This window comes from Triticum aestivum, chromosome 2B (genome assembly GCF_018294505.1).
Source record: "Triticum aestivum cultivar Chinese Spring chromosome 2B, IWGSC CS RefSeq v2.1, whole genome shotgun sequence".
In the NCBI taxonomy this organism is placed as follows: Eukaryota; Viridiplantae; Streptophyta; class Magnoliopsida; order Poales; family Poaceae; genus Triticum; species Triticum aestivum.
In genome coordinates, this window is record NC_057798.1 from 402,028,697 (window position 1) to 402,035,026 (window position 6,330).

A 6,330-nucleotide genomic window follows, 5' to 3' on the forward strand; every position below is an offset into this window, starting at 1 on the left:
GATACTTAGAACAGAATATGACTCTATATGAATGCCTCCGGTAGTGTACCGAGATGTGCAATGAATCAATAGTGACATGTATGAAAGAATTATGAATGGTGGCTTTGCCACAAATACGATGTTAACTACATGATCATGCAAAGCAATATGACAATGATGGAGCGTGTCATAATAAACGGAACGGTGGAAAGTTGCATGGCAATATATCTCGGAATGGCTATGGAAATGCTATAATAGGTAGGTATTGTGGCTGTTTTCAGGAATGTTATGGTGGGTGTATGGTACTGGTGAAAGTTGCGCGTTACTAGAGAGGCTAGCAATGGTGGAAGGGTGAGAGTGCGTATAATCCATGGACTCAACATTAGTCATAAAGAACTCACATACTTATTGCAAAAATCTATTAGTTATCAAAACGAAGTACTAAACACGTGCTCCTAGGGGGGTAGATTGGTAGGAAAATACCATCACTCGTCCCCGACCGCCACTCATAAGGAAGACAATCAATAAATAAATCGTGCTCCAACTTCATCACATAACGGTTCACCATACGTGCATGCTACGGGAATCACAAACTTTAACACAAGTATCTCTCAAATTCACAACTACTTACTAGCATGACTCTAATATCACCATCTTCATATCTCAAAACAATCATAAGAAATCAAACTTCTCTTAGTATTCAATGCACTTTATATGAAAGTTTTTATTATATCCCTCTTGGATGCCCATCATATTAGGACTAAAATCATAACCAAAGAAAATTACCATGTTGTTCTAAAAGACTCTCAAAATAGTATAAGTTAAGCATGAGAGTTCATCAATTTCTTCAAAATAAAACCACCACCGTGCTCTAAAAAGATATAAGTGAAGCACTAGAGCAAACAACAAACTACTCCGAAAGATATAAGTGAAGACCAATGAGTAGTCGAATAATTATACAACCATGTGAAGACTCTATAACAATTAAGAATTTCATATCTTGTTATTTTATTCAAATATCAAGCAACACAAAATAAAACAAAATGACGCTCCAAGCAAAACACATATCATGTGGTGAATAAAAATATAGCTCCAAGTAAAGTTACCGATGATCGAAGACGAAAGAGGGGATGCCATCCGGGGCATCCCCACTCTTAGGCTCTTGGTTGTACTTGAATATTACCTTGGGGTGCCTTGGTCATCCCCAAGCTTAGTCTCTTTCCACTCCTTATTCCATAGTCCATCGAAACTTCACCCAAAACTTGAAAACTTCACAACACAAAACTCAACAGAAAACTCATAAGCTCCGTTAGTATAAGAAAATAAATCACCACTTTTGGTACTTTTGTGAAATAATTATAAATTCATATTGGTGTAATATCTGCTATATTCCAACTTCACTATGGTTCATACCCTCGATACAACCCATAGATTCATCAAAATAAGCAAACAACACATACAAAACAGAATCTGTCAAAAACAGAACAGTCTGTAGTAATTTGTAACTCTCGAATACTTCTGTAATCCAAAAATTCTGAATAAATTGGTGGACGTGAGGAATTTGTCTATTAATCTTCTTCGAAAATAATCAACTTAAGATCACTCTTCTATTAAAATGACAAATATTCTCGTGAGTGCAAAGTTTCTGTTTTTTACAGCAAGATCTCATTAACTTTCACCCAAGTCTTCCCAAAGGTCTTACTTGGAACTTTATTGTAACAAAATCTATAAAGCATGATTACTACAGTAGCTTAATCATGTGGACACACAAAAATAGTAGGGGTAAATATTGGGTTGTCTCCCAACAAGCGCTTTTCTTTAATGCCTTTTTAGCTAGGCATGATGATGACAATGATGCTCACATAAAAGATAAGAATTGAGACACACAAATAGAGCATCATGAAGAATATGACTAACACATTTAAGTCTACCCCACTTCCTATGCATAGGGGTTTTGTGAACAGAAAACTTATGGGAACAATAATTAACTAGCATAGGAAGGCAAAACAAGCATAACTTCAAAACTTTAAGCACATAGAGAGGAAACTTGATATTATTGCACTTCCTACAAGCATATGTTCTTCCCTCACAATAATTTTCAGTAGCATCATGAATGAATTCAACAATATAACCATCACATAAACCATTATTTTCATGATCCCCAAGCATATAAATTTTATTACTCTCTACATAAGCAAAATTCTTCTCATTAGGAATAGTGGGAGTATCATAAGAAACTCGAATACTATAAATTGTTTCCACATTAAAAGAGTAATGTTCAGAAAAGGGTAATCATAATCATGACAAGGTTCAGAAATTTAATCATCACTACTTTTTATAGCATAAGTATCATCACAATAATCATCGTAAGTAGCAACTTTGTTCTCATCATAATCAATTGAAACCTCTTCCAAGATAGTGGAATCATTACTAAATAAAGTCATGACCTCTCCAAATCCACTTTTATAATTATCAATAAGATTCAACACCCTCCAAAATAGTGGGATCATTACTTCCTAAAGTTGACACTCTTCCAAACCCACTTCATCAATATAATCATCATAAATAGCTGGCATGCTATCATCATAATAAGTTTGCATATCAAAACTTGGGAGGTTAAAAATATCATCTTCAATAAGCATAGCATCCCTAAGCTTGGGACAAACATTAATTGCAGCAAACAAATTCTCAAATATGTCATTCTCATCAAACATAGGAGGTCGATAGTTACGCCCCCGGCCACCAGATTAGGTTTGGAAACCTGAACTACGTTGCTGACATCCGAGGAGACCTAGTCTTTGACGGGTTCGTCACCTCGGCCGCCACTCTGTGTCCCCGCCAAGAAGACTACGGAGGGTGCATGAGTCCACACTAGTTTAGCACAAATACACTAGAAGCATGCATGAAGAGAGCATGCATGAAGAGAGCATGCATGAAGAGGGGTGTTGAGTTGAGCATGCATGAAGAGGGAACAACTATGCTGAGACGAGAACGCAACCAAACACACCCTATATTCCACGCATGTTCATACCATTTGTGCCTTTCTACTTCACTTACTGCGCTACATTACTCAGGTTCGTACTGAAAGTGCTAGTTATCGACTAGAGGGGGGTGAATAGGCGATTTTTATCAAAGTCTTCAAAACGTAGAAGTTTCGAAGACAAATAATAGAAATGACCTAATTGATATGCAGCAGAAGATAAACTACAACAAGCAAGCCATAGTCAAGTATGCAATAGTATTAACGTACGAAGACTAATAGCAGCTAGGTAGTAAGGATCGGGATGGAAGATAGTATGAAGCCAATCAACAATAGTTGTCAAGCAATGAAGTCAAACAGATAATACAGATAAGCAATGACTTCACAAAGACAAACTCAAAGTAAAGAAGGGAAGGGATAGAACCAGTCACTTGTTGAAGACACAGGATTTGTTGGACCAGTTCCAGTTGCTGTGACAACTGTACGTCTGGTTAGGGAGGCTGAGATTCAACTCAGAAGACCGCGTCTTCACCTTATTACCCTTGAGCTAAGGACACACAGTCCTCGCCCAATCACTCTAGTAAGTCTTCAAGGTAGACTTCCGAACCTTCACAGACTTCGTTCACCAGCAATCCACAATGACTCTTGGATGCTCAGAACGCGACGCCTAACCAGCTGGAGGATACACAGTCCTCAAGTGTAATAAGTCTTCAGGTCACATAGACAGAAAGACTTCAGTGATGCCTAACACTCTTTGGCTCTGGGTGTTTGGGCTTTGTCCTTGCAAGGATTTCTCTCTCAAAGGCTTCGAGGTGGGTTGCTCTCAAAATGACAAAAGCCGTAAACTAACTCTGAGCAGCCACCAATTTATGGTGTAGGGGGTGGGCTATTTATAGCCACAAGGCAACCCGACCTGATATGTCTGAAATGACCCTGGGTCACTAAGGAACTAACACGTGTTCCAACGGTCAGATTTCAAACACACACGGCAACTTTACTTGGGCTACAAGCAAAGCTGACTCGTCCAGCTCTGGATAAGATTTGCTCTCATTATCTTCGCTCGAAGACATAGGATTTGGGTTGAGCATCACTTTAGTCACTCTGAATTAGTTCACCTGGACCCCATTTAACAGTACGGTGGTTCCTATGACTCAACAAAGAAGAAAAGGAAACAACAAAACAACTCAGTCTTCGCGCTCCATAGTCTTCACTCAATGTCTTCTCATGTCATAGTCTTCAATGTGAACATCTTCACACACCACCATTGTCTTCAATGTCTTCATACATTTTTAGGGGTCATCTCCGGTAGGTAAACCGAATCAATGAGGGACACTACCTACATTATCCTGCAATTCTCACAAACGCATTAGTCCCTCAACCAACTTTGTCGTCAATACTCCAAAACCAACTAGGGGTGGCACTGGATGCACTTACAATCTCCCCCTTTTTGGTGATTGATGAAAAACTGGTTGAAGTTTTCAACGGGAAAGAAGTATGTGAAATTGTAAAGGATAGCGTATTGTCTTCATAAGTGGCAAGGGCTCCCCCTGAAGATGTGCATATAAATAATTTGCTTTTGGAATGCAAATGCACATGGTAGGTTGTACTTGTGGAGATCCTCTTTAACTTATGAAGAAAATTCATCATGCATGAAATGATATAGCTAAGAGAATGACATGCATAATGAAAAATGGACGTCTGCAGAATGATCTAAGTGCGGAAGTTATCATCGCACGTGGAAACACAAATAAGTAGCAGACGACCATCAAGTTTAAGTGTTACAACTCAAAGAACGAAGTGTATCAAAAGCAAGAGTTGTAAGCACTAGGCAAAAATATAAAGCAACTGCCCTTATGAACCCGCTTGAAGACTATCAACTCATATGCTTCTTCCCCTTTTGTCAGTAATGACCAAAAAGGTTTGAAGACATAGAGCATCTACTCGTCTTCTGGAGGAGTAAGTGAAGCAGCAGGGTTGTCGTTGTTGGTTGGCGGTGCTGATGAACTTGGTGCAGTGTCGATGTGTGCAGAAGTAGGGGGCGGTGAAGTTGCATCGTCTTCATCATCGATCACATTGGCATTTACAGTTGCCGCGGAGGAAGAATAGTCAGAGTCTTCAAGAGATGGAGTTCTTCGTAGGACAGCATTCCATGGAGGAGTGGAGTCAAACTTGAATCTTTCAGTGAAGCCATCGTCTTGAAGATCAGCTTCAGCACTGAGCAGGGTCAAACTCTTCCATGATCGCCGACAAGTTTCGTGAGTGACAAATGCATTCTTGGTGGCAAGGTTTCGAATGCGATTTACATCCACCAAGAGGCTTTGCATCTGACGCTTGAGCCAAAAATGATGCTTATCTTGTTTCTGATGTAGGGCCACAAGAAGTTCTCGGTCATTCAGGACCCGAGAGCGCTTCCGAGGCCATTGAGCAATCGTGCTCGCTGTAGCTTCAGTTGGCGCACGATGAGGTAGACGAATGTTTCCAGCCATCGGATAGACACGCGTGACAGCTTGGACTCCTTCCATAGGTTGAGTGAAGCTTTGATGTTCAGCATTTTGAAGACAAAGAGGCTGCTTGGCAGGTTCAGGGTATATGGCTTCAACTGACATATCAACCTTTGGTAGGAAGATCACATGATTGCGAGCAGATGGTTGATAGTTGACAGCAGAGTGTTGCTTGATGAGGCGCATGACCCATGGAGCATAGAACTTCAATCCGAAAAGGTCAGATCCAGATGCAGCCAGTTGCCTGATGAAGAAATCATGCGCATTGAAGCTGATGCCATTTAGGATGTAAAAGACCAATGTCTTCATGGCTCCTTCAAGTTTTGCAGCTGATGAATGTCCTTTGATCGGCCATAGAGTCTGCCTGATGATATGATATATAGTGCGCGGAAGATACTCAAGGTCATCAACAAAGAACTCCTTTGGATATTCAGCATCACATGGCAAAGGCTTCATCATGCTCAACATCTGGCTCATATTGGGTTCAGGCTTATGGAAGATGCTCTCCAGTTCATTGCGGTGGTTTTGACAACCAGGTTCATATAGTTCTCCGGGAGTGGATAGGCCTGTAAGATCAATGATGTCAAGAGCTTTGGCTTCATGATGAACATTTCCTGTCATCCACTCGAGAACCCATGTCTTCGTATCTCTGTTATAACCGCGAATGTGGAGCGTAGCATAGAATTGAAGCAATAGCTCTTCATTCCAATGTTCTTTGTCTGTCACAAAGCTGAGCAGACCAGCATCACAAAAGTAGTCAAGTGCTTCTTCTAAGCATGGAAGTACAACAATGGCTTCAGTGTCGAGGCGCATATGAGGGAAAATGCGCCCTTGATCATACAGAACACAGGAGTAATAGCTTCGTTGTTG